Below are 20,679 nucleotides of genomic sequence, written 5' to 3'. Positions count from 1 at the left end.
GAACTGGAAGATTAGGATCATATTAGCATTATACCTGCTATGACAGATGGCTCTGATTGGTCGCACAAACATTTCAAGGGTTTGTTTGAATTCCACTTGACAAACGGGCCGGAGATGTTACAGGTATCCGTTGGGTTGCTGGGTGTGCAAGCTGGGTCCTCAAATCCCATGACCTCAAAACATGCAACGGGTGCACATGAGAAGGTCTGGACCCACTTCCCAGCCAGTGCACCTGCTATATAGAGGAGCTCAGTTATAATAATATGTATTCCCTGTGGTAATGATATCAGATACATTTGTAATTAGAAACATCAGGGCCAGGGATGTTGAACAGGAATACATACTGTTGACTAAAACTTTACCCTTTCTGCAAGCATGAATCCAAACACTTCAAAAAATGTCAAAATTAAAGCAAAACAGGTTTGTGTGTGCGTGCGTGTGTGTGCGCATGTGGTTGTATGTGTGTGTTGCTGGTACGGTTTTGATTCAGGCCCTACCCCTCTTAGGTTTACTTTCTCATGGAACTGTACTTTACCCTTCCAAAGAAGAGGACCGATTATGGCACACCATAGCTGGAGTAGTCGCATGTTTCTGTTAGACAAGAGAAAATATGAATACAGTTATTGCCTGATCAGAGCATGAAGCTAACTATGAACTGCGATCATGATCAGAATAATTTATTGTAGGTATTATTTTTTGTTTGTTTATTTGATTTTCAATACAGCAATGATAAGATCCTCTGTGAATGTTTGGACACACCTGATTAAGAGAAGGGTAAATGTGCATTCAAAGACATTTTGATCTAAAGACTTATGCTTAAATGCTTGAATTTTTTTCTTAGGCAAATATAAATTGTGATCATGATAGTCATTTTTTGTTTATTTGCTTTTCAATACAGCAACAACTGTGTTAAGTCCTTTGGGACAGTATCCATTGTAAAAAAATCACTGCTACAAATAAAATTTGATTGTCATTACAAATAATATTCATGATAAAACCTCTTTAAAATACAAAGCTGTGAGATATTCATGGAGGTGCTATCCAAATAAAATTCCCTATTTATTATATGCACAAAGGTTAAACCCCCTAGGTAGGTACAGCTTTAGTTCATTATCATGCCAAGTCAAGTGAACGTGTTTCACTTGGCTTGCTCTCACACACATTGGTGTACATTATGTGCAATAAAAGGATGTCTACATCCTTTATTCATGAGCCAATTAATTATCTGCTCTTGCTATTGGCAATTACTCCATGTAGCTAGCTATCTACATTGTTTTTTTAATCTCATCCTGACAGCAAGCTATCTCCATCTCTTCCGGAAGAATACACTTTTTGTTTGGGTTGGCTAGCAAGCTAACTTACACCGATTCATCTATAGAATCAGTCCTATGGACATGCTTACTACTAATAGTAACGTTACTGGATTGTAAGAGCACGTGCCGTTTGTGTCGCATGTGCCTCTGTTCCGGCTCTCTTCACGCACGTCCCGCTTCTCTTAAGACCTCCCTGAAGTCACTTTGCTTAGAATTTGAATGTGAAACAGAAACAGAAAGAATCTGATGGGGAACAGAGCAAGTACGTAGTAATTATTAGAACTTAAATTTCTCACCTTCAGCTCAGAATTTCCCTCGTCTCCAACTTTCACCTTGAGCAGTCATGCGTACATTACGTCACATTTAGCAGACGCTAAATGTTACGTCATTTAGCAGACGCCCTTACCCAGAGCCACTTCCAAACACTTGCATTGTAACAGTGGGGCAAGCAGGACCCAGATGCAGAGATTCAAAACACATGGGAGGATTACAACAAACAAAGACACTTTACTGAACAAGCAAACCATTGGCCCAGGAGGGCACAGGTCAGCTCAAGACTGAGCAAGGAACAACCCAGCAGGTGGGGTTTAAATACACCAAACACTCAAAGACAAATTACAAACAGATGTGAACATTAAAACAATGATGAGACAGTCACAGTGCACACACAAACAGGAAGAAAGTCCCTCTGGTGGGGGCTGAGGGAAGCAGCAGGCAACCGGGACAGACAGGCTGTCACGAGGACGCCTGCTGGTCATTGCAGGAAACCTTCTCCGAAACCATAATATGCATCGCAATGCTAAAGCAGGCATACATGCTTTTTTCCACATTAGAGGGAATTCCACCTATGCTATCGGCTATAAGGACAGGTAGAGGAACATTGATTACATGTGCCACGTTCAGTACGTAATCCTACATGAATCAGTTTTGTTTTATTTTTGAAAATGCTGTCTGTGAGGTTGGATGGATAGACAGATTACACTGTTTACAAGAGAAATCATAATTTTCCTTCCTTCTCAACTTTTTAGTCAATTTCCTGGGTTCCTATAAAAATTTTGCATTGTCTGTATAGCAATGTTGTTGCACATATCACATTGAGGAGAAATTCCTAATTTTTTTTTTTGGTTTTTGATTGGCAGGATGTTTTGTCTGCCTCTGCAGGTACGATATATGTTGCATTTTTATGTATCCTCCATAAGGTAAAATAACACACTCCATTCATGCTGGTGGGTTTCACCACTGATCCCCTTTCTTCTGGCAGACCCAGGGCAATGCAGCCCCCATCACACTGCCCACCACTCAGGCTCTCCCAGAGACCCTCCAGTTACCACAACCACTGATTGGTCAGATACCAGCGACGAGGTCCTTCTTCCGATTCTCCTGTGTCCCTCATCTTTTCTTAAAATGGCAAGCAAATTAATGAAAGGCAAAAGAAATGCTTGCAAAACCAGCAAACCCGTATGACTGACAAGCTTCTGTGACTGAGCTGCTGCTGATCTGAAGATAAATGACTGTCTGTCAGCAGGCGTAGTCTGCAAGTGTGACAGGCATGCCCATAACAGGAACATCAAGAAAAGCAATGGAAAATAACTGACCACATAGGGTCACATGTTCTTCATTTGTTTACAATCAACATTACTTTCATTTTGTGAACAAACTGTACAAATGAAAATATTTAATTATTTACAGTTTTTTCACAAAACAACTGGACGTCAAGGTAAAGAAAAGGGCTTCTGTTGAAACATCAAGTGCACGTATAGTCTGCGAATGTGGCAGACACACCCAAACAGGTACTGTACATCAGGGAAAACAATGGGAAATATTTAACTGCATAGGGTCACACATTCTTCATTTATTTACAATCAACATTATTTTCAATTGTTTTTTTTTACGTTACATAATGTATATTTTCAATTTCTGAGAATCATTTCACCAATGAGTGATAAACTCATTGAAAATACTTAACTATTTAGACGTAGCCTTTCATTGATGTGTTTACATGAGCCAGTGGCAAAAGGAATGGACGTCAAGGTTACAGAAAAAGGCTTCTGCTCGAGTCCTTGTGCTATTTTGCTTTACTTTGTAGAAAGGACAGTCCCGAACCTATCAAATGAATCCACTTTTTAACTTCTGGACGCACCTGCTACTGCTAGACCTGCCTGTTTATGCAGTAAAGGTGCAGAGCCTTTTGAGTTGGGCATGGCAGGCTGCCCAACCACTCCTCTGTGAGTCATAACTTTCATGTAACAACTCCTCTTCCTGTGTGTCAATTATACCTATGTCAGTGACCTCCCCTGGACAAAAAGCTACACTTGTCTGTGCAGTTTGGGGTCAGAATTTCCACCCATGAGGCAGGTTATCCTCCACCAATCATGCCTGTTTTTACAGCTCCAACATCAGTCTTCTATAGCCTGTCCCAGTTAGGGAAGAAGACAGGGACTGGACAAGATGGACAAATTGTCAACATAAAAGGAGAAGAATACCCCTGTAGTCTAGCAACTGTTGTTTGATGATGCATGTGCTGATACAAGGTCATAAAAGTATATTCTGAGGTCATACGTTTTACAAAAAGCCAAAGCAAGGTCGAAGACTCCTAATTGGCTGTGTTGCCGTGTATTGCAGTAAAACGGCATTAAAAAGTAAAAAGTATTTTGGTCAGTAAAAAGTATTTAGGTCAAGTGCTGTGGACGAACCAAACAGGTGTTCAGTGAGTTAGTAATACCCTCAGTACTGTGACCAATCAGATCTTTTCTTGGATGCCACACCAAAGCACATTTGTGTTGTACATACCTGTTTAACTAAACTACAACAGCATTTCTACATAGCAGTTCTCATGTGTTACATGACCGTTTTCTCTTGTAAATGACTCCCAATGTTGCACATACTTCTCATGCTGTGAGAGCTGGCATATACTTCATGTTCATGACAGATCTAGAATCACATTACATTATTTGGATTTAGCAGATGCTCTTATCCAGAGCTACTTACATCTGTTACAGTTTTTTTTTGTACAATGTTATCCCTTTGTACAGCTGGGTATTTACAGAGGCAATTGTGGGTTAAGTACCATCCCCAAGGGTACAGTAACAGTGCCTCAGAGAAGAATTGAACCTGCAACCTTTCAGTTACGAGTCCTGCTCTTTTAACCACAATGCTACACTGCCACCCCAGGCTTTTCTTCCCTCCATCAACTATGATACAGTCATAAGCCATATTATCTTCCTCCCTCCCTCCTCTGCCTGCAGCTGATTCACATTGCAAAGGTACCACATCCCAGAGAATTAAAATTTCCACAATCCCTCTTACAACATCCCTTCTCTTTCACAGACATAGCAGCAATCTAATAAAGTCTTCAGTCATTGTCTCAAGTTACCTCTCAAGAACAGATACTGAAAAAGATACATAAAGTGTACATTCTTTTTTCATCAGGAATTAGCTCTATGCATTGACTTGCGGGACAATAAAGTGAACTAATAAATAAACATCATCAACAGCAGTAAATATATAGACATCCACATATATGGCTAAATGTACATATAAGAGGACATGAAGACATGAAACAGTATTGTTTTATTTGCTTATACTAACAGACACGAGGATAAGAAAAAAGTAACAACACTAATGTAAACTAATGTAGACTTGAATGATTGAGATAAAACTAGTTGCTCACTGTCTTAACTGCATCATTGTGCATTAAAGGAGTATCTAAAGCTACTTATTTACTACATTAAGCTTGTCAGGGACACACAATATGTAGTTATATACAGGATTGTACATGTGTGAAATGATCTCAAATTAAGAAACATCAGAAATGAATTAGTGATCTGTTGGGCAGCAGGCTACAAGGTAATCTCTCATTGGTTGGGTGCTTTTCAGGACAGCCTGATGGCTTGTGGGTATTGAACATTTCAGTTCTGTAGTGGTTGTCATGGTTACTGGTGACCAGCATTGTGGTGGGCTAATGGCATTAAGGTAAATGTAATAATAATAATAATAATAATAATAATAATAATAATAATAGTATGGTGATTGAAGATGAGATGAGAGTTAATCATGACACCAATGTCTCTAAAAAGCAGGGCAATGGAGTCACTCTCCAAATTGAACATCGTGTAACTTCATTGTCTGTAGATAATTTGCAACAAGCAGTAATACAATTGCAAACTCAACCCAAATTAGTCACCTGAAAGCTAAAAAATAGCCATAAAAAGCTTTATTGCAGATTACTGGTTAAAAAATTATAGTGTAAAAAAATCCTAGGACAAAATCAGTATGTTGCAAGCAAGGCAAATCTACAGTAGCACAGAGCAGCAACCTTTATTCCTGTAACGCTCCCCCCTCAAAATCAGACACTTCTTTCCATCGGGCGCTCATCGGAGCGGGCATCAGAGGACGGGACTGCTGGCAAACTCAGAGATCCATTAAGAGGTGAACTCTCACCCCCAGTAGATGCAGGTGTGATCTGAGTGTCTAATTGGTTAACAGGTCGACGTGGATTCCTTTCAAAAGACAAAAAAAAAAAAAAAAAACTTAAAAATGCCCATTGATTGAATTAGCAAATTATCCATCCACTGGCAATATTACTACAGTAGTACCACACTGCATTTGTGTTTGATTTACCCACTTAATATTGGCTGGTTTCAGTTTTCATTCATTTGGACTCATAAGCAGTCCAGCACTGTAAGAACAAAGGTACTATGCATATGTTATATTCATTTAGCTCCAATTTTGATTACAAAATGCTACTGTAGACAAACAGTACACAAAATACTCTGCAATGTTCTTCATATTCACAATCCACAAGGCAACACACAGTCACACATAATTTACAGAAAATTAATGCAGCCACAGTAGCAAAACAGAAAGCCAGGCAGTGCCAGTGTAGCGATACAGTGGGGTCTAAGGCTAGATGCTGGATCTTTAGCTTAAACTTCTTTTAATGAGCTTTATACTGCTTAGGAATATTATGATGCTCACCTGTACTTCTTGCACCGTATGACCTGTAAAGAGAAACACATTATTCAAAGGAACGTCAGTAGGGCATTCCCTCACTTAGACAGATTTTTTTTGGGTTTGATTCTGTGATTCTCAGCTTCTGTGTGGGATCATAGATCCTGGGTTTGAGGTGCAACAGTCCTGCAGAGACTGCTGGCCTTGGAATATTAAACAGCTTGACTCTTTCAGCTTAATTAATTTCAGCCTGCACACTGTGGGCAGCAGTGTGGTGTAGTGGAAAGGAACAGGGGCTCGTAACTGAAAGGGTTACAAGGGGCACTGCTGCTGTACTCTGGACAAGGTAATTAACCCACGGTTGCCTAAGTAGACATCCCAATGTAACCAATGTCCCAATGTAAGTCACTCTGGATAAGAGTGTCTGCTAAATGACAGTAATGTATAATTTATGTTAAGTGTAGAAAACAAGCTGTAATTGTCTGGAGGTAGAGTTCCAATAAACAGGACACCGCAAAGGACAGTGTGCTTACCATTAGGAGAATAAAGACGAATATAACAACAACTGCAGGAATGGCAATGGCAAAAATCTCTCTAGGACCTGAAAATATGTTAATTTGTGATTAATACTTTGATAATACAAACATCACACATGTGTCACACATCACACAAACATCATTACACATGTGTCAACATGATTACATTTTTCAGACTTTTGGTGTGTTCATAATGGAGTTACTGGTTTGTGTTATGGATGCATCACAAAAATCCCACCCTTTAAATATTCTGTAACAGGAATCCAGTTACAGAGATCACAGAAAACACAGACAGTGTTTCAGAAGTCTCTGAAACCCTGACATATTCTGCCATTATGCAAAAAATGTTGGTAAAAATCAGAGAGCTTACCCCATGCTTGTTCCATGGTTGTGTTTGTCTCTGTCTCCCCTGGTACTTCACTTGCAGTCTGCTCATCTGAAACATTCATACATTGAAAGGTTCAGTTATCTTTTTACAAAATTTTATGCCTATAGTGCCCTCTGTGTGTCTTGACAACACTTATTAAGTAGGAAAAATGTATTTTAAAAGTATGTGGCAGATCATTTTTATCTCCTTAAACCTTTTGAAATTGTTATGTTGTTTTGAAACATCTTATTAATGTTGATATCATTGCAGCATGACACCATCATAACCTGAAAATGTATTTATCAAAGAATGGAAGAAATGCATCTGTATAGATAAATTTATACATGTAATCCTCACAGACATTTTGAAAATCTAAATATGTTACCTGATATGTTCTCCATCTCAAAAGATGTACCTATAGTAAAACAGAGAGAAAACTGACTGTTATGGCTATGTGAGTGGAACTGCTAACAGGTAGCAAGTGAATCTTCTGATGACTGCAAGCTGAGTTGCTAATGCCAGCGTTTTGGCATCATGGTTTCCATTAGAGATGATAAGAATGGTGAGCAAATTCCTGCACTTACTGCTCTGATTGATGGCAGGCTCTCCTGGAAATGAGGAAACATGGAATTGTTAGAAAAGTCTCACTTGACAACAAACAATTAGATGCTGTTTTAACACTCTCAGCCAGGCCGTCCACTGTAACACTAAACCTGTTTCATGGAGCTGTGAGAAATTGTTACACTGAAGATAATATTAAACAGTTCTGATGGGTTTTCGAAATAATGAATTACTTAGACATTTATTTGCATAAATGAATTTTTATGATTTGTAGTATGAAGTATTTCATGTGTAATGATATATGGTCAATCTTACTCTTACAGTGTGTGTGTGTGTGAGTATGTAAGAAATGTAGATTTAAAAGGGATATGGAATTTACAACAATTGGTAATCAGTAATTTAGCTATATTAACAACAAGCACTAATGAAATGCTAATGCAGTTTACAAGAATAGCCAAACAAGGTGAATGATATTGTGAGTTCAATGAGTAGATAATAGATAGTAGATGAGTAGATAATGTAATTGTGAATGTCTAATTTGATTTATCTTTCATTACATTTTAATCAAGACAGCAGTAAAAACCCTTGCTATTCTGTTATTCTGTCCTTCATGTTCTCTTTTTGCACAATTTTGTTTTGTTAATTCATAACTGATGGTTATAAAATGACACAGACAAGATTAATGGCGTTGCACATGAGATAGGACTGTAGTGGTCTTCTCTATGATTTTGAAAAAAAAAAAAAAAATTCTCAAAGAATGAACAGTGTTACACCCCGACTTCCAGCTCTGCTACCTCACTGCCCTGCCCATCAAGCCAAGTGCGTGCTAAGAACCGAACAGTCCTGCTACCTCGCTGCCCTGCCCATCAAGCCAACTGCGTGCCAAGAACTGGACGTTATAGGATAGATTTTATAATTACTATGTTGTTAATTACTGCCACCTATCTAACTCAAATGTCTTAAAGTACATTGTACAACTTTAAGACTCTCTCTAATTCTATCTGCCCAGTGCCAGCCAGAAGCAGATGGGCTCCCCCTCTGAGCCGGGTTCTGCTCAAGGTTTCTTCCTGTTAATTGGGGAAGTTTTTCCTTGCCACCGCTGCCTTAGGCTTGCTCTCAGGGGGTCTCAGGCCTGGGAACAATGTAAAGCTGCTTTGTGACAACTTGTGTTGTAAAACGCGCTACACAAATAAAATTGAACTGAACTGAACTGAACTGAACTGAATTGAACTGAATTGAATTGAATTGAATTGAATTGAATTGAATTGTTAGTCTCCATTCACATGACATTAACGTACACAAAGGAACAATATGCATTGACAGCTTCCATGATTTGACACTGCTGTATCTTACCCTCCAGGTCAATAATTGTGCCATTATATTTGCAGACCAGTTTCTTTTCTGTGCACCACTTTATGTGTGTTGATGAAATGTTGCAATCCACTGATGCCTTTGAAGATGTGCATAGTGGATCATGGCCACGGCGTACTTCATAACATTCGTCTACTTTGCTCTTTTGGATGAAACACTTTGCTTGAAAACCTGCAACATAAATGTAAATACACCGAGACATTTAAGCCCCCACATAACTGCACATAACAACAACCCAGTTGTTTGTCAGATGTAAAAGTACAATTGTTATTTCAACAGTTCAATGATTCATTTCTTTTGTCACTTGATTCCAAATGGCTATTCAGGGTTGATAGTGGTCACTGCTGCCCACTGCTTGCTGATCTATCCCCAGACACCCATCCAAAATAAAGTATAAGAACAAGTTACACAATAACCAGCCAAGCTTGGGTTTGTCAGTTTGGCTATAATTTAGGGTTTATCTAGCACTATGCCAAACTTGGCTTTGAACACGCTAAGGGCCTCTGTTTACACTACTACATTATTCTATGTATTTAAAACCATTATGTTTTGTGTGATATGTTGTGTTATCAATATGTACTGTACCTTGTACAACTGCTAACAATGTGATAAAAGCCAGAATAAACTTCATTTTCCTGGGAAAAAAGACAATGAAAGCAATCAATGCAAGGCTGTTGAACAGGACTCAAAATCTGTGTGAGCTACATATTATTAGCGTTTTGTCTGCTTATCTACATTGTAGAATGTCCAAACTCATGAGCATAGAATAATATGTTGAAAAACATTGATTTGAAAAATAAATGTCTGTTTCTGAAGCATATAAAATAGGAACGATGAGGTTTAATTAAAAGTGTTAATGAAAGGGTTCAGTGGCCTACCAAGCAAAGGCAACCTAATTGAACCAGTTCTTACATGCAGATAACACACAAAATCTCAAAACTACCACTAGGCTAATAAGCAACATATTGCTAATGATAAATAAACCACAATATGATAGCCAAGAATGATTATCAGTTTTCTGAGTAAATGTCAAACTGCTTCATGCAGTTCCAAAAAAATAGACACCCTAGAATTTTTTCTTTCAAATGCAGCATGGCATGACATAGTTAGTAGAGTAGGACATGCTTCTATCAAATTGGTTCAAGGGTGCAACTCCCAGCTGGGCCAAGGTTAAAATAAGCAGATTTAAGCATGCATTGATGTCGGATTTTCAGCGCTACAGCTATAGAACCGGTCAAAAGTTTGTCTTTGAGTACATGTTTCCCGTTATCTTAATCAGGTATGTCCAAACTTTTGACTGGAATTGTCCAACCTTAAACAAACAAAGCTGATTTTCTGCCTTTGATTATGTCTTGGATAACAGCAGCATTGCACTGACGGGGAAGCCAGACCACTGGAACACCGAGGTATGAGACAGATTTTGGAGCAGCCAGCTCATCTGAGCTGAGTCTGGCTGTCAACACCTTCCCTTGCACAAGCTAGTTATGTCTGTACTTCATTCCTAGTGGATATTATACCAGGCCTCAATGCTACATGTGAAATTATTAAATCTGCCATCTTAGTTGACTGTCATACAAACTAGGTGGGTGTTGCAGACGTTGTATTTGTTTTTTAATTCCTTTGTGTTTGTAAAGTGCTTTTGAGCTGCAACCATTGCATGAGAGGTGCTATATAAATAAAGTTTATTATTACCTATTATCTCTACCTGGACTGACCCAGCTCACAATTGCTGCCCCCCCCCCCCCCCGCCCATCAGTGCTGTCGTAAATTGCTGTGCTTTTTAAATTGTGCTTTTAAATTTCTCTTGTCGCCGCCTTTACCCTGACGCTCATTGTGCCGTTTGAAGTTGTTGAAGTTTGCCGTTTGAAAGTGTATCATATTAGTTGCCCTATAGGCTGTAATTGTACAAATCTGATAGTACTGCGTCCTCAAACAGACCTTACTCTCAGCTGAGAACTGTCTCATTGTGGAACTGTACACATCCTGTCCCCGTACTGTCGCTGTACTTACTGTATGCACTTTTGTAAGTCGCTTTGGATAAGCGTCTGCTAAATAAATAAATGTAAATGTAAAATTATTATTACTATTCACTGCATACATGTCTTAGTTATCAGGTAGCCTATTTTCCCATCTTCAGCTGCCTCAGAAAGCTGAAGCATCCACATAACCCCTGTCCTAGCCTAACAAAGATTTCAAAGGAGATTTCAATCCCTATGCAATTAAAATTATTTTTAATTTTTCTATTCCTTTTAATTTCTATATGTGCTCTCATTTCCAACTTGACTGCTTTGCGGATTATTGAGGACACCGTGGCGGTGTCATGGCACATGGACTTTTCCTGTGGGGTCCTGTTTTTTCTTATTTTGCGGTGTAGATAGGCCGAGCAGATGGGTTGATGCTACACCATCCCCTTACCTTCTTCTGCTTGACAGTATGTGAGTGAGTAACTGAGTGCAGGCTCACTCAATGCTGTATCCCAGCCTACCAGTAATTATTGTCAGTTTGTCAATTTATCGACTGTGACTTGTGCAGAGAAGACGTCATATAGTTTTGCAACTGTAGTGTATGGCTCTAACTGAAGTGCTTCATAATATAGGAGAAAAAATTATAAAGCCACCACCTTCAAGAGTGTAGGAGTTATGTTTAGTTGATAATTAGCTATCTAAGTAGAAATATTTGCTCTAGCTGTTAGTAGTTTCTCAGTATAGCTTGGTTGTATATGTATATGTTGTTGCCCGTATTCGTAGCAAGCGCTGTCTCTCCCGGAAGAAAACACTTTCAGGAAATAGGTTGGCTAGCAAGCTAATTTTCACCACTTCATCTACAGAATCACCCCATGGACCAATATTCAAAATAGCAATATAGTACTCAGTAATCCTAAATGCATTAGCGTGAGTTAGGAGTACATCGAAAAATATGAAACGCGTGCAAGGATGTTAATGGATTACTTCACAGACACGCGTTGACGGTGCCACATGTGCTCTTCCCCCTCTGCCGAAACAAACAAAACTTCCCTGAACAAACTTTGCACGATATTTGAATGCTTGACTGAATTGTGCAGCACCGAACAAAAAGGATATTACATTTAAAAGGACATTTAATATGTGATAGAAATTTAGAATAATCAGTATACTTACAAGTGAGTTCCCTTGTCTTGTCGTCTTGATGCCCTGACCTTCCACTTCCGCTACACCTTCTGCATACGTGCACATTGAGTTTTTTCAGACATTAGAGGGATCATTACATTTCCAGCCAGTTACTGTAACTGCTTCCAGCATAGCTAGATGAACACTGATTACATGTCCCACCTTAATATAACATTCAGTATGTAATCCTAAATAAATCAGTTTTGTTTCATTTTTAATTTTACAGTTTAAAAGGGAAACTTTCCTACAGGTTACCTCTCACCTCAGCCAGTCAACTTCCTGGGTTCGATTAAAAAGTATGTATTGTCCATGTCCATGTTGTAGCACATATCACATCCAGGAGAAGATTTTTTTGTCCTTTGATTGGCAGGACATTTTGTCTGCCTCTGCCAGTAGAATTGATGCCGTTTTTGTATGTATCCTCCATAAGGTACGGTAACACACAGAATCAGCTCCATTCCTGTTAGTGGTTTTCCCCACCGGTCCCCTCTCTTCTGGCAGACCCAGGGCAATGCAGTCCGTATCACAGTGCCCACCACTCAGACTCTCCCAGAGACCCTCCAGTTACCACATCCACTGACTGGTCAGGTACCAGCGACGTTTTCAGAGCAATGAATTGATGTTACTAGATTGCTGTTTATGATGCACACACCTCTGTTCCAGCTCTCTTGACACACATACTGCTTCTCTTTACGCCTCCCTTAAGTCACATGACATAGAATTTGAATGTGTCATTCATGTAACTGAAACAGAAAGGATCTGAACTAGATAAGAACAATGCTTGTGTGTAGTAATTTCTAGAACTGAAATTCCCCACCTTCGGTTCAGTATTTCCTGGGTCTTCACCTATGACCTTTGTCTACTTTCACCTCACCTTACAGCAGCAGTATTTTCCAGACATGGGTACAATGCCAAAGCTATTGGTGAAACGAGTCCACTTTTTAAATACTGCACGTAACTACTGCTAGACCTGGCTGTGTATGCAGTAAAGGTGCACAGCCTTTTGAGTTAGGCATTGCAGGCTGTGTGAATCATATCAGAGTCGTAACTTTCATTTAACGACTACTCTTCCTTGTGTTAATTATACCTATGTCAGTGATCTCCCCTGGACAAAAAGCTACACTTGTCTGTGCAGGTTGGGGTCAGAATTTCCACCCCTGGAGCATCCCCCACCAATCGTGCCTGTTTTTACATGTTCTGATAGAAGGTCATAAAAGTATCTTATGAGGTTTATCCGTTTTATAAAATGCCAATGCGATGTTGGATACTACTAACTGGCCATGTTGCCATTTATTACTGAGTAAAAGGGAAAAGTGTTTAGCTCAGGTGTTGTTGATGAACCAAATAGATGTTCAGTGTGTTAATAATATCCCTCAGTACTGTGACCAATCAGATCTTTTCCTGGATGCAAAATCAAAACACATTTGTATTATGCACACCGGTATAACTGCTTAGCTTTGTGGTTGAGAGATTTTCCACACTAATTGAGTAAGAGGTGATTCTACACAGCAGTTCTCATGTTACATGACCGTTGTAACGGCTCAGGCAAGGACTCAGTCGCAGACCAAAAGAGCTCCAGGTTCCAGGCGGGTTTATAAATGACGACAGGCAAGTAGCGAAACGAAAGCAGGCAGGGTCGAAAACCGGAAGGCAATCTGCAGGCAAAAACAGGGTCGGTAACAGGAGCAGGCAGGGTCAGGAACCGGGCAGGCAAATGATCAGGCAATGGGACAAGACGGCAGGCAGAAAACAAAGACAAAGGGCAGGCAGAGTCAAAACACGGAGAAATCAGAAATCCAAAAAACTGCGGGAACGAAACAGGTACGAGAACGCTGAGACGAACTGGCAAACAAGACAGGAACAAGCAGGGTAGAAATAGGGCTGGGCTGATGAGGAGATGGGATGCAGGTGGGCAGGCAGGCAGGTGAAGGTAATGGGGCAATCAGGTGGGCGGGGAGCGGGGCGGGGCTGGAGTACAAGGAAAACAAAAAGCACTTGGACAGGGAAAAACAAAAACACCACAGCTAGGGGGGTGGAGCCCTGACAACCGTGTTCTCTTGTAAAAGACTCCCATGGTTGCACATGCTGTGACAGCTGGCATATACAGTACCTCATTGTCAGGACAGAATCACCAGGCTTTTCTTTCCTCTATCAACTACGATACAGTCATAAGCCATATTATCATCCTCCCTCCCTCCTCTGCCCGCAGCTGATACACATTGTAAAGGTACCACATCCCAGAGAATTAAAATCCCTCCTACAACATTCCCTCTCTTTTATAGACATAGCATCAATCTAATAAAGTCTTCAGTCAATGTCTCCAATTATTTCTCAATAAAATGTACACTCCTTTTTCATCAGGATATCAGGATACAAGTAGCTCTATGTATTGACTTGCAGGACAATCCTCGAAATAATGATTGATGTTAAGGGATTTACACACTTAACACACTGAAGTGTGTGTTTTAATGGGTTCTTTTTGAGAAACTAAATAACAGGGTTCTCTACACACATGGGTTATTAGCAATTCCAGAGTCAGGATTATTTAGTCATACTGTGTGCACATCGAAGAGTGTCTTGAAATCTAAACTATGAATTGTCTTTTATATTCTGTAAAAATAAACTCAGCCAACAATAGAACAAATACATTCTGCATGTTTTGAGGAGGTAGGGTAGTAAAAATGTAGGTATACTGGCATAATATTGATCACAATGCATATAATGATGAGCTAAACATGTATATGGAAAAATGTAGAGGTAGGAAAAAAAAGTATGAGGACATGAAAAAATTGCATTCTCTTTGCTTATACTACCTTTGACATAAGGGTAACAAGAAGGTAATAAGACTAAGGTAAATGTAGACTTGAATGACTGAGATAAAGCTCATCGCTCACTGTCTTAACTGTGTATAATTATGCATTAAAGGACTACCTAAAGCTACTTGTTTGTTATATTAAGCTTGTCAGTGACACACAGTTTGTAGTTATATACAGTATATGTGGTAAATTGCAATATTAATTGTAATCTATAACAGTGTGATATTATTCAGTGTATTCAACCATTGTTAAAGAAAGAACTTAGGAAGGTAGTGAGACAAATGGCCATTACCTATATTAGAAAAATAAATGAATAAAATATCTGGCCAACTGAAATGCTCAGAGTATATGAAAATAAATAATGTAATGACCTAATATTTTTGTTTTCATCTTAACATTTTATCTTTTTCACAGCTACACAGTTAATCAGCTGTCACTCTTAATATCATCTTAATAGTGGTTACTAGGGTCTCTGTGTGTAGTCTTAAATCAAATTTTTGTGAATGAAATATGCTGTTATCGATGTGTTTGTTCTAATAGAATACAGCTGTGTGAAATATTTTGTGACTATGTGAAAAAAGGTACAGCTGTTGCCATCCAGTACAATTACTCATTCAATTTCTTTATAACAAGCATGACAACTAAAGACTGAGCAAATACAGAAATGGCAGGACTTAAATAACAAAACAGGTGAAGCCAATAGGTATTTAACACTGGTTGAAGACATTAACTAAACGACACATACAACACAGGAGGTTATGAGGCCATCTGGTGGTCATCTTGGGAAGAGGCAGCTGAATTCCTGACAAGATCACATGCTTTTATCTGTCAGGCACTGGAGGGAAATGGAGGAGATGACTGCTGGCCAGTTTGGAGGTCCATTAAGAGGTGAACTCTCACCCTCGTGAGCAGACAAAGGTGCGATCTAAGGGTCTGATTGGTTAACAGCTTCATGTGGATTCCTTCCAAAAGAAAGAAAAATATTAAAAATGCCCATTGATTGAATCTCCAGATTATCCATCCACTGGCAATATTACTGCACTAATACCACACTGCATTTGTACTTGATAGTTAATATTAGCTGGTTCCAGTTTTCATCCATTCGGATTCATAAGCGGTAACACTAGAAGGACAAAGATGCTATGCATGTTACAGTTATTACAAAGTGCTACTGTAGACATGGAGTACACAAAAGATATTCTGCATCCTCACAATCCACAAGGCAGCTACTCCTCGCATAAAATCATGTGAAGAAAATGACTGTGCACCTACAGTGGCAAGGCAATGCCTAGGTAGTGAGGCTAGATGCTTAGAAGGGTCTAAGGCTAGATGCTTAGAAGGATTACATATCATACAGCTAGATCTGCAGCTTCTACTTCCTTCAATGAGCTTTATAGGACTTGGAAAGTGCAATTTACAGTATTATGATGCTCACCTGCATGTCTTACACCATATGACCTGTAAAAAGAAACACATTATTCAAAGGAACGTCAGTAGGGCATTCCTTTAGACAGAATCTGGGTTTGATTCTATGATTCTATATGGGATCATACACCCTGGGTTTGAGGTGCTGCAATCCTACAGCACTGCCAGTTTCTGAATATATTAAACAGCCTGACTCTTTCAGCCTAATTAATTTCAGCCTGCAAACTGTGGGCAGTAGTGTGGTGTAGTGGTAAGGAATAGGTCTCATATCCAAAACGTTATTGATTCAACTCCCTGCAGCTGTACCCATGGGCAAGGTGCTTCATCTACAATTGCCTCAGTAAATATCCAGTTGTGACTGACATAAGTCTCTCTGGATAAGAGCATCTGCTAAATGCCAATAATGTCATGTAATGTAATTAATTCACTTGATGAACTAACCATCAATACGGCATTTCAGAATTTACGTTAAATGTAGAAAACAAGCTGTGATTATCTGGAGGTACACAGTTCCACCAATAAACAGGACACTGGAAAGGGCAGTGTGCTTACCACGGCGCTAATGATGCAGACAAAGACTACAGAAATGGCAATGGCACAGATCTGTTCAGGACCTGAAAATATATTACTTTATGATTAATACTTAATCATAATTAAGTAATACAAAGAGACGTTACTGTAAGGGTTGCATCAAAAAAGTTATGACTGATCATAATTTAAGACAACAACAGACCTACAGTGGGGCAAAACCCCACCTTTCAAACATTCTGCCATGATGCAGCAAATGTTGGGGAAAATCAGAGAGCTTACTCAGTGGTTGTCCCATGGTTCTGTTTGTGCTGGTCTTTCTTGGGACTTCAGTTGCAGTCTTCTCATCTAAAATATTCATATATTGAAAAGTTTAGCTATCTTTTTCAAAATATACTCTTATACACCAAAAACAATTTTTAAACAACTAATCTGGTTAAGTACTGTGAAACATAACAGTATGAACAAATCCATATTTGACCTTTCATATTCAATTGAAAACTGAATCCTTTTCAAAGGACATACCTAAAAGTTCAACTACACCTGTCAATGTCATCTGCAAACAGTGCCACCGGCGGCATCTTACTGATATCCATTAACAGTTGAACATAAAGATTGTATTCAGATTATCCATGTTTCATGCCTACAGTGCCCTCTGCCTTATTAAGTAGGAAAAATGTATTTCAAAAGTACGTGACATATCACTTTTATCTCTTTTTATGCTATTTTGAAAAATCTTATTGATCTTGATAGCATTGCAACATGATACCATCATAGGCTGAAGACAGTCATAAGATGAACATGTATTTGTCAATGCAGTTCTCAGTGTATCTGTGTAGATAAAGTTGTACATGTAATCCTCACAGACGTTTTGAAAATCTAAATATGTTACCTGATATGTTCTCCTTTTCAAAAGATGTACCTATAGTAAAACAGAGAGAAAACTGACTGTTATGGCTATGTGAGTGGAACTGCTAACAGGTAGCAAGTGAATCTTCTGATGACTGCAAGCTGAGTTGCTAATGCCAGCGTTTTGGCGTCATGGTTTCCATTAGAGATGATAAGAATGGTGAGCAAATTCCTGCACTTACTGCTCTGATCGATGGCAGGCTCTCCTGGAAATGAGGAAAAATGGAATTGTTAGAAAAGTCTCACTTGACAACAAACAATTAGATGCTGTTTTAACGCTCTCAGCCAGGCCGTCCACTGTAACACTAAACTTGTTTCATGGAGCTGTGAGAAATAGCTACACTGAAGATAATATTAAACAGTTCTGATGGGTTTCAAAGTAATGAATTATTTGGGATTTGGAATGGAATTGCAATTGCAAATGCAGTTACAAGCAATCAAACAATCAATGGTTTTGTTTACGTATACATTATAAATTAACACACAATTATTCTACTGAGACCTGAAATTGTGCTCCTCTGGAACAGAGTATGATAAATGGTATTATGGAATTGCCAATTCCTACCAAAAGTGAATTAGAAGTGTATTAAAAAAATATTCTGTTGTATGGAAATAGACGCTTATTAAAGCAACACAAAAGCCATGAAGCAAAGGCACACACAGTTTGCAATGCACTTTGAATCTTCCATGATTTGATACTGTATCTTACCTTTCAAGTTAATAAATGTGCCATTATATTCGCAGTTCAGTTGCTTGTCCGTGCACCACTTTACGTGTGTTGGTGCAATGTTGCAGTCCACTGATTTCTTTGAAGATGTACATAGGGGATCATTGCCATGGCGAACTGCATAACATTTGTCTACTTTGATCTTTTGGATCTGACACATTGCTTGAGTACCTACAAAATAAATGTAAATACACTGAGACATTTAAGCCCCCTCATAATAACACATAACATCAACCAGGTTATTGTCAGATGCAAAACCACAATTGTTATTTAAATAATACAATCACTCATATAATTTTTGTACTTCTTTCTTCACTTGATTCCAAATGACTATTCCGGGGTGACAGAGGTCACTGCTGCCCACTGTTGACTGATCTATTCCCAGATGCACATCCTAAAGAGGGCGTAAGAACCAGCTGAACGACAACCAGCCATTCAGCCCAACTGGGTTTGTGAGTTTGCCAATAATTTAGAGTTTATCTAGCACTGTGCCGAGCTTGGCTTTGAATACGCTAAAGGTCTCTGTTTACACAACTACATTATTCCATGCATTTATAACCAGCTACTTGTAGATTCTAAAGTGAGTAAAGTAAAGAGTAAAACTACATTAATGAATTATGAATTATGTTTTGTATGATATGTTTGGTTATCAATATGTACTGTACCTTGTACAACTGCTGACAGTGTGATAAAACCCAGAATAAACTTCATTTTCCTGGGAAAAAAGAAAATGAAAGCATTCAATGGAAGGCTGTTGAACTAGACTCAAAATTAGTTATTTATTAGCTTTTTGTCTGCAAATCTACATTGTAGAATGTCCAAACTTGTGAACATAGAATATTATTTGACAAGGAAAAATAAAAGTCTGTTTCTGATCCATGTAAAATAGGATGGATGAGGTTTACTTAAAAGTGTTAATGAAAGGGTTAAGCATATAACCAGTATAGAACTGAACGGTCACTTAAATTATACGATAAGGCCTTTCTGACTTTTGCAGAGTCCAAACCAAAAGTGATTATGCTCTCTGTGTAAAAGAACGCAGGACTCTGGAGTTGTCGGTCCAAAGAAACCAGACTATATAGAATTGTATTCTCATTTAAGTTTCTTTTTAAAACCCACTTTTACAAGCCAGGACTTAATGGAGTGGTTGCTTGTTTGGCTGTATTTGATTCATTTTTGTTCATCATTGTGTATTTTATATATAAATGCATTTTTTGTGAAATTTTGTTGAATTCATGTTTTTATTTATCATGGTCTTGTTTATACATATTTTAATTCTTCATTTCTGTATGTCTGCTTATTTCCTATTTGACTTTGCAGATTACTGAATGTACCAGAGCAGTAAAATGGCACATAGACGTCTTCCATGGGGTCTTCTTTTTTATTTTGGGGTGTAGATTGTCCCGACAGAGTGGCACAAGCTAATGCTACACCACCCCCTTATTTTCTTCGGCTTGTCAGTGTGTGAATGAGTAGGCTCACTCAGTGCTTTACCCCACCCTACCAGTAGGTGTCCGTAGTGTTTGCAGTGTAGTGTGCACACCTACCTTCGGTTGGCTCTCTATTGTTTTTTTTTTTTTTTTAAATGAACTGGTAACCTCAAAAAATTGAATCCTTCCTTTTGTGGACTGGGTCTGCTAGGTGGAGCTGAGTGGACACAAAAGGAAAAGGTCAAAGTCTTCAGAGTGGAATAGTTTATTCCCCAGTCACTAGCTTGTGCTAAGTCATGATATATCCATGTTGTCTGTGTAGTATGGGTTGGCTGAAATTGTTGTGTTAGAGCTTTAAACACAATTTATTGTTAGTGACTTGCAAAGAGAAGATATCATTTCACAACTGTAGTGTTTGGGACTAACTGAAGTGCTTCAACTAATAAAGGAGATACAAAATCATAATGCCACCATCTTCAATGTGACCAGGCCTTCTGAGAGTCTTTTTATAATGGCCATCTTAGCTACATCTCAGATTACCTATGTTTTGATGAAAAGAATGCCTCACACTATATAAGATAGCCTAACAGCAGACATGTC

The sequence above is a fragment of the Megalops cyprinoides genome, chromosome 10 (assembly GCF_013368585.1).
Source record: "Megalops cyprinoides isolate fMegCyp1 chromosome 10, fMegCyp1.pri, whole genome shotgun sequence".
Classification (NCBI taxonomy): domain Eukaryota; kingdom Metazoa; phylum Chordata; class Actinopteri; order Elopiformes; family Megalopidae; genus Megalops; species Megalops cyprinoides.
This window is presented reverse-complemented; position numbering follows the sequence as displayed.